The 8,169-nt window shown below is 38.1% G+C and overlaps 1 pseudogene; it reads left to right on the top strand.

Moving 5' to 3' along the window:
• The window catches only part of LOC102872778, a 20,603-nt pseudogene extending 15,310 nt beyond the window's left edge, over positions 1-5,293 (top strand).
• The last annotated feature ends 2,876 nt before the right edge of the window (positions 5,294-8,169 follow it).

Here is an 8,169-nt window from a genome sequence, read left to right as displayed (position 1 = left end):
AAAGTGAAGATGACTTGAAGCACTTACTGCAGAAGATCAAGTAATACAGCCTTCAAAATGGATTACATTTCAGCATCAAGAATAAAATTTTTCACCATTGGGCCAATAAGTAACACTATAATAGATAAGGAAAATATTGAAATTGTCAACAATTTCATCTTATTTGAATCCACAATCAACACCCTTGATACCTGCAGTCAGGAGATCAGGAGATGTATAATATTGGGAATGACTGCTGCCAGGGACCTCTCCAAAGTCCTGAAGAATAGTGATGTCAGTTTAAAGACATAAGTGCGCCTGATTAAAGCCATAATATTTCCAATCACCTGCTGTGGATATGAAAGTTGGACTATGAATAAGGATAACAAAAGATCAGTGTCTTTGAGTTGTGGTGTTGGAGAAGAGCATTGAACGGACTAACAAAAGAACTTGCAGATATATCTTGGAGGAGGTGCAACCAGAGTAGTCTTTACAGGCAAAAATAACAACGTTTCACCTTACATACTTTGGACATGTTGTTAGGAGAGATTATTCTTACAAGAAAAACATCATGCTTAGAAAGGTGGAGGGTCAGTGAAAGAGAAGATCTGCAGCAAGACGGATTGGTACAGTGACTTGGGCAATGGGCTTAATGTGTCAGAGATGACGAGGATGGATCTGAGCAGGGATTAGATCTATTGTTCATAGGGTTGCTATGAGTAGTACTTGACTCAATAGCACCTAACAACAACATTTTAAGGAAGAAATAAAAGAAGTTAACTCTGTGAATCTTTTAACAAGAAGAAAAAGATAGCAAAGAGTCCCAGGTCTGAGTACTGTCCTTGGTAACTCAGCAGAATATTCATTATTCGCTTAAAGGAGAGGAAATCATTTTTTTTCATAAACAATAAAATAAACACATTTCCAAATTGAACAGAGGGACAAACTTGTTCCCTCAGAGTACTGGTTTGATAGGAATGGGCAAGTCAGCTATTGGATATGTAAAAGGGGGGATATAATGGTGGATATTGGGCACGAGGCAGGAAAAACCTGGCTTTCATGCCTCCATGAAAGTAGATGGTAGTGGGATGACTAAAAGGAGGGAAAAAATAAACAAATCCACAATATGAAATAATGAAATTTAATGCAAATGAAAGACTAGATAATGTGCAGGTACATTGCGTGCAAAAACACATTGTGCATGCATGCAACACAATTTATTATTTATATTAAAAATATTTTTAAAGAATACTTATATTGATGATAAAAAAATTGTGTCCCGTTTTAGTAGGAAAAAATTAACAGTATTTTTCACAAATCAAAGTAAGAATTAATGCACTAAAACACTGCCACATAATTTTTTTTGTTAAATTCTATTAGAGGACTATGCACTTCCAACTCTCTGTGATAATCTTTATTCATAGACCAATTATAACACAAACTATGATTTTTTTTTCTTTCACACTTCTAATTTGTCCACACTCATCTATTGCAGATACTCTATGTGGCTAGGAATGCCAAGGACAACATGGTGTCTTACTATCATTTCCACAGGATGAACTCATGTCTACCCAATCCAGGAACCTGGAATCAGTACTTTGAAGCATATGTAAATGGGAATGGTGAGTGGATCCTAGAGGGTATTTTGAAGTTGTAACATATTCATATTCTACATTAATGAGAAAAAACTGTCCAATACTGAAACAGATTTCGTCCTGAGGTGCCAGCCCCAACCTTCATATGTGAGCTTTCCTACAAGTTATTCAACTCTGATTGTTTTTTCTTCTTTCAGTGACCCTGGGTCCCTGGTATGAATGACCACGTAACTAGATGGTGGAAAGAGAAAGATAAGCACCAAATTCTTTATCTTTTCTATGAAGAAATGAAAGAGGTGAAAATTCTTATTTTGATTTGTGAAAAATACTGCTCACATACTACATATGTTTCACTCAAAAAAGAAATCTCTGACATTTAATATTCAAGTGTACTGCTAGGATCTAGATGATAATATGTTTTTTTTCAGTCAGCAATGAGAGGTTAAAATACCTTTTCTTTATTATTTCTCCCTTTTCTTTAACCCTTTGAGGAAAAAAAGTTAACGATTAAAGAGTTAATCAATCTCCTATGCAATTAACTGCCTCTGAAAACTCTCTGGAGGATCAGCTATGAGTCGGTTCTGACTCTATGGTACACAAGAACAACTATTATGTATCAAGTGACAAGAACCAGACATGGAGTTCCAAAGACTTAGAGTTGAAAGAACTAAAGACCTAAGATGAATTGCTTTTTCTCCCTGTCTGAGAGATATTTGAGACAAGAATTTTTCATACGTTCTGCAACCTCTTTGAGTCTCAAACTGCCTTTCCTCTCACGCATGATTTGTTTCTTGCTTTACCAAAACAATATAATATTATTATACCTACTTACCCATCAATTCTGGAAGCAGGAGCAGCATCCACTTCTGAAATGGCTTGCCTCCGGAAACTCGATGTAAGAACAGTGCTCAGGCCTTTCATTCATAGGGTCACTATGAGTCATCTATGACTCGACAACACCTAACAACAACAACAACCCATCAATTACATAAAACCCACGTTCTCTCTGACTCTAGTCCCCAAAATGTTGACTAATTTATTTCCTTTGCTGGAAAAGAGTTTATCAATCTTTCCTGCTTATAAATATTGCCTAATACCTTTAATAGTTAGAGATTATGAAATATTTACTTAGCTGACTTTACAGTTTTATGTCCTCAAATTTCTCAAATCCAAAAACAAAGCAAAAATATGTTTTCATGCATGGTTTACATTATTCATATTACATTTTGCCTCCTTAAAAGCAAAAATAAACAAGCAAAGACATACTCAAAGAATAAGAAGCCAGAAACCAGCCAGTGAACTGTAAAGGCAAGAGTTAGGGTTCTTTTTGTGAGGCATTGATCAAAGATCAGGATAATAGGACAAGGTTCTATAAGACTACTAAAGTAAGAGAAAAGGGGGATGAATAAATGTTCCTGGTGTATTTAGCTATTACTGGGAGACACTACATCCACATTCATCCCCATGTTTAGGTTCCAAAGACAGGTCATTATGCAAAATTGGTATTATGTAAAAATAGAAGTTGATTGCATCAGACTACAAAATGGAAAATTACTATATGATTGCATAATTGTCAAATTATTTCATTGCAAAACTGCTTAATTATATCATTAAATAACTGCCAAAATACATCATAAAATAATTACCAAACCATTGAGAATCATGACCTACCCAAGTTGACATATAACCTTAACCCTCATAATCAGTACCACACTTTTCTTACACTTAAGCATTCATTTCTGCAGGTCATATGCCAATAATGTGAAAACAGCTGGATAGTAAAATTCTTCCCTACTGTCAATGTGCAAACTGTCATGTAAAAAGATAGTCAATAAGTGAGGAGTAGGTCCCTGTGTTGTTTAACTGGTAGGAAAAAAGCAGACAAAACAAAAGAGTATGAGATAATGTGGTTCCTCTAAATTTAAAGAACAGGAAAACAAGAAAATATCACAAATATTGTGATGGGGCAACTTGAAATAATGCTCAGATTTTTTTCCTTACTCTTGTGATTGTTTTACCAAAATCACCTAATCACTTGTTCTCCCCACAACTCCAGAATCCAGAATGTGAAATTAAAAAGATAATAAAATTTATGGATAAAAAGCTAGATGAAGAAACTGTCAAAAGGATTGTTCATCACACTTCATTTGAAAGTATGAAGAAAAATCCCATGGCCAACTATACAGCATTATCTTCTGTTATCCTGGACCACTCCATCTCTCCATTTATGAGAAAAGGTATTTTCCAGATTTTGTGATTGTTTTTAAGACAATACTCTTGCATAATTAGAATTCTGGGGAAGAATGTGAATAGGTCCATTCAACTGTTTTACTATCACTATGAATATACCATGGACTGCTATGAAAACGAACAGGTTTGTCCTGGAGAGGGTGAAGCCGGGCTGTTCATTGGAGGCAAGGATTCTGAAGTTTCGTCTGACATAATTTGGACATGTTGCAAGAAGGGAACAGTCCTTGGAGAGGGACATCATGCTTGGGAGGGTAGAGGGACAGCGCAAGAGAGGAAGACCCTCGATGAGATGGATTGATTCAGTGACTGGGATAATAATGGGGCAGCTGTGTCAGAGATGGTGAGATTGGCAAAGCATAGGGTAGAGTTTAGGGGTGTTGTATATAGGGTCGCTATGAGTGGCAGGCGACTCGACGGCACATAACAACAACAACATTAGAGTCAACAAGCCCTCCTAGAGGGCACTTGCATTTAAGGCCATGCCCTTATCTCCATTTTGGAGAGTAGGTGAAGCGGCTGGACTCTGTAAGATGGTGTTCTTGTTTTGGTTAAGGATCTGTGTAGAATGTTTGGTTGTTTTTTATTTAAGCCTCTTGTTTAGAGTCAACAAGACCTCCATGGAGGGCACTTGTATTTAAGAGTTGGGCCAGAAGGATTACATTTTAATCCCTTGTAATTGTATTTTGAAGAAACATTCTTCTAAGTTGTACAGCACTATTCTGTCAATTTGCTGTGCTGAGGCAATCTGGGTTGCTGTGGCACTGAACCTTGTACCACTGGGGTCTCAAATGCCATAATGGCTGCCAATGTTGGACAGTGTTTGTTGGAGCTCCCAGTTTAAGACAGGTTTAGAAGCAGGAGTGGTATCCACTTCCTAAACCACATGCCTCTGGAAACTCAATGAACTTGGAAAAACAACAGTTACAGAAAGGCTTCAGGTCTTTTGTTCATAGGGTTGCTATGAGTCAAGCTCAACTTGACGGCAATCAACAACAACAACAATGTTGTCAATAGGGAATTCTAATGGTGTAGTAGTTGCACTGTTAGCCCAAAGGCTGGGCATCTCTGGCCATTTGAACCCATCAACAGATTTGAGGGAGAATGATGAATCATTACTTCTCATGATTTACAGCCTCAGAAATCTCATGGAGGGTCTCTGAGTCAAACAGAACTAACAGCAGTGAGTGATATTGTCAGTAACTCTTCACATTATTATTCTTTGAAAGAAAATAGATTGTGATATTTACTTTGTTTTAAGAATGAGTGCTTTTCTATTGTCTCGAAAGTTTTATATTAAGGAGAAAACATTAAAAATACACTTCTCATCCCATCTCTCAAATATGACTTGTCTTTCAGGAACTGTGGGAGATTGGAAAAACTACTTCACAGTGGCACAAAATGAGTTCTTTGATGAAGACTATAAGAAGAAAATGACTGATGCGTCTCTGACCTTTCGTACAGAACTATAAAGAGAGATAAAATTTAGATGACATGGGGCAATTCTATAACCTTATCTGTGTTTTCTTTGACCTTATCATAGCTTTCCCTTTTGAAAGACTCTTAACTCACTGAAATGGTGCAGGCAAGCACTAAGAATTTTTTTCTCTTTCAGTATATACTTGGAAAATAAAGCAAATGTGTCAGCTAAAATACTGATCTCCAAGTTCTCTGAGATTCTCTGATTTCTAAGTTCTTTGATTGAGATTGTTAACAAATACAGCTTGCTCAGCTCCACAATCAACACTCTTGGCAATAGCAGTCAGGAAATCAAAAGACGAATTGTACTGGGAAAACCTGCTGTCAGGTATGGGAAGCCAAATTTCATACCAAATATTATACGAAAAACCATATGCTTATTCAGGAATTGAAGGAATCACAAGTTTATAAATTGGAATTTCTCTTGTGACAGATCACAGGAAATGAGCTGTTTTCTGAAGACAAGAGACAGCTAGGGTCCCCCTGCACAGGGAGTGTAAGTATGTGTGAAATACTTCCTTCCTGAACTAAGTATCAGGTTGACAATAGAGAAAAATTCTGCTTCATTTACAAGAAAATTCTTTTTATTATTTGCTTTCCCTGCTTCTCAATAAATACACAGAGAGGCATGGCTTATGGCGTTTCAGTTGACTGGAACTGCTCGCCCCTGTGTTTTATGCTCTCTGTTTACATATATATTCTTGGTGTATGTCTCATTATTAGTTATTAATATACTTTACCCTAACAGTCAGGGACCTCTACAGAATACTGAAAAGCAACGATGACAATCTAGAGACTAAGGTTTACCTAATCCAGGCCATGGTCTTCACAATTACTTGCTATGTGTCAGAGAGCTGGACAATGACTAAGGATAACAGAAGAAGAATCGATGTCTTCAAATTGTGGTGCTGGAGAAGAGTCATGGTAATGCACTCCTAAGAAAACAAATAAGTCTGTCTTAGAGAGGGTGAAATCAAGTTCCTCCTTGGAGGCTAGGATTTTGAAGCTCCAACTCACATACTTTGGGCACTTGGCCAGGAGGGACTGGTCCTGGGAGAAGGACATCATGCTTGCAGGTGTGGAGGGACAGCACAGGAGAGAAAGACTCCCAAATGATCTAGATTGATCCAGTGACTGAGGCAATGGGGGTTGGTGTGTTGGAATTAGTGAGCCTGGCTCAGGACAGGGCAGAGTTCAGAGCTCCTGTACATATGGTCACTATAGGTCACAGGCAACTGGGTGGCACATAACAACAAAACAGTAACAACAAAGTTCTTCAAAATATGACTGAATAATCCTAACAGGAGGCAGGGAACAAGTGAAAATATCTTTAAGCCAAGGAATGAAATAATATCTCTAAAGCAAAGTATGAAAGCCTTGAGGTCATCTGGTAAAGTTCAACCAACTCTTTAGATCCATCCCCTTAACTCTAACACATCTACACTTACCTTTGCATTAGAAATATGTTCTAAGATCCATATCAGCTTCTACTGCAAATCCTTGAAACTAGTTCTTAACTTTTATAGTCACATATCATAAAAATGTGTTAATTTTGTTTATATATTATATTGGAAAATTATTTCATGTAATCAATTGGCAGCATCAGGATGGATGGTGAAGAGATTGAGATTGTTAACAACTTTAGTCTGCTTGGCTCCACAGTCAACACTCTCGGCACCAGTAGCTAGTAAATCAAAAAATGTATTGCAATGGGAAAGTCTGCTGTTAGGGACCTTTCCAAGGTACTGAAGAGCAATGGTGTCACTCTGGAGACTAAGGTGCATCTGATACAGGCTATGGTCTTTGCAATCACTTGTTACGCATCAGAGAGTTGGACAATGACTAAGGAGGATAGAAGGAGAACTGATGCCTTTGAGCTGTGGTGCTGGCGAAGAGTATTGAATATACCTTGGACTGCCAAGAAAACAAACAGATTTATCCTGGAGTGGGTTAAACCAGGCTGCTCCTTGGAGGCAAGGATTCTGAGGCTTCGTCTGACATTCTTTGGACATGTTGTAAGGAGGGAGAGGTTCTTGGAGAGGGACCTCATGCTTGGGAGGGTGGAGGGACGGCACAGAAGGGGAAGACCATCTATGCGGTGGATTGATTCAGTGACTGGGGTAATCGGGATGGGTGTGTCAGAGGCAGTGAGATTGGCACAGGATAGAGCAGAGTTTAGGGCTGTTGTACATAGGGTCGCTATGAGTCGCAAGCGATTCGACAGCACATAACAACAACAATAGTGTAGCATTAAAAAAAAGAAGAAAACTGCAAGTAGTTGATCCTTAACATGGTAGCTTCTCAAATTTCCAGCTTCAAAAAGTATACATAACCAGTGGCCTCAGCTACCGCACTATGAATCCAGCATCACGTGTGCAAAAGGCACATTCCAAAGGTACGATAAAATGAGCTCTTTCAGTCAGTGACTGAGAAGATTAAGGCAGGCATGCTCAGAGGCAGAGATCTTCTGACTTCGGCTTGAGAATTCCCCAACAGCTTGGCCAAACTATCCAAGAACTAAACTGCAGTCTATGACTTTGTGTATCCTTTTCCTCTTTTCACAGGGGTTAAACCTACACCAAGTTACAGTTTCTTCCATGCGTATTTTTCCCTCTGTCTTTTCCTCAATAAATTTTTACATGTCCTTTATGTACTTATCAGAGAATCCAAACTAACACACATACTCCTTTCTAATTACAGTCTTAAAGGTGAATCAGTGAGCATAAATGTTTTTTTTATTCGTGTGATGGATGTAAATTTTTGGTGACTTTAAACCACTGACCTGTGGGTTACCAACTCAGTGCTTAACCACTGTCAGCCGGGGAGCCTACTGGAGATTACAAGAGATGTTGTTATTAGGTGTCAAATA

The sequence above is a fragment of the Elephantulus edwardii genome, unplaced genomic scaffold, assembly GCF_000299155.1.
Source record: "Elephantulus edwardii isolate Elephantulus edwardi_28Jun2011 unplaced genomic scaffold, EleEdw1.0 scaffold00030, whole genome shotgun sequence".
Lineage (NCBI taxonomy): Eukaryota > Metazoa > Chordata > Mammalia > Macroscelidea > Macroscelididae > Elephantulus > Elephantulus edwardii.
This window is presented reverse-complemented; position numbering and strand designations above follow the sequence as displayed.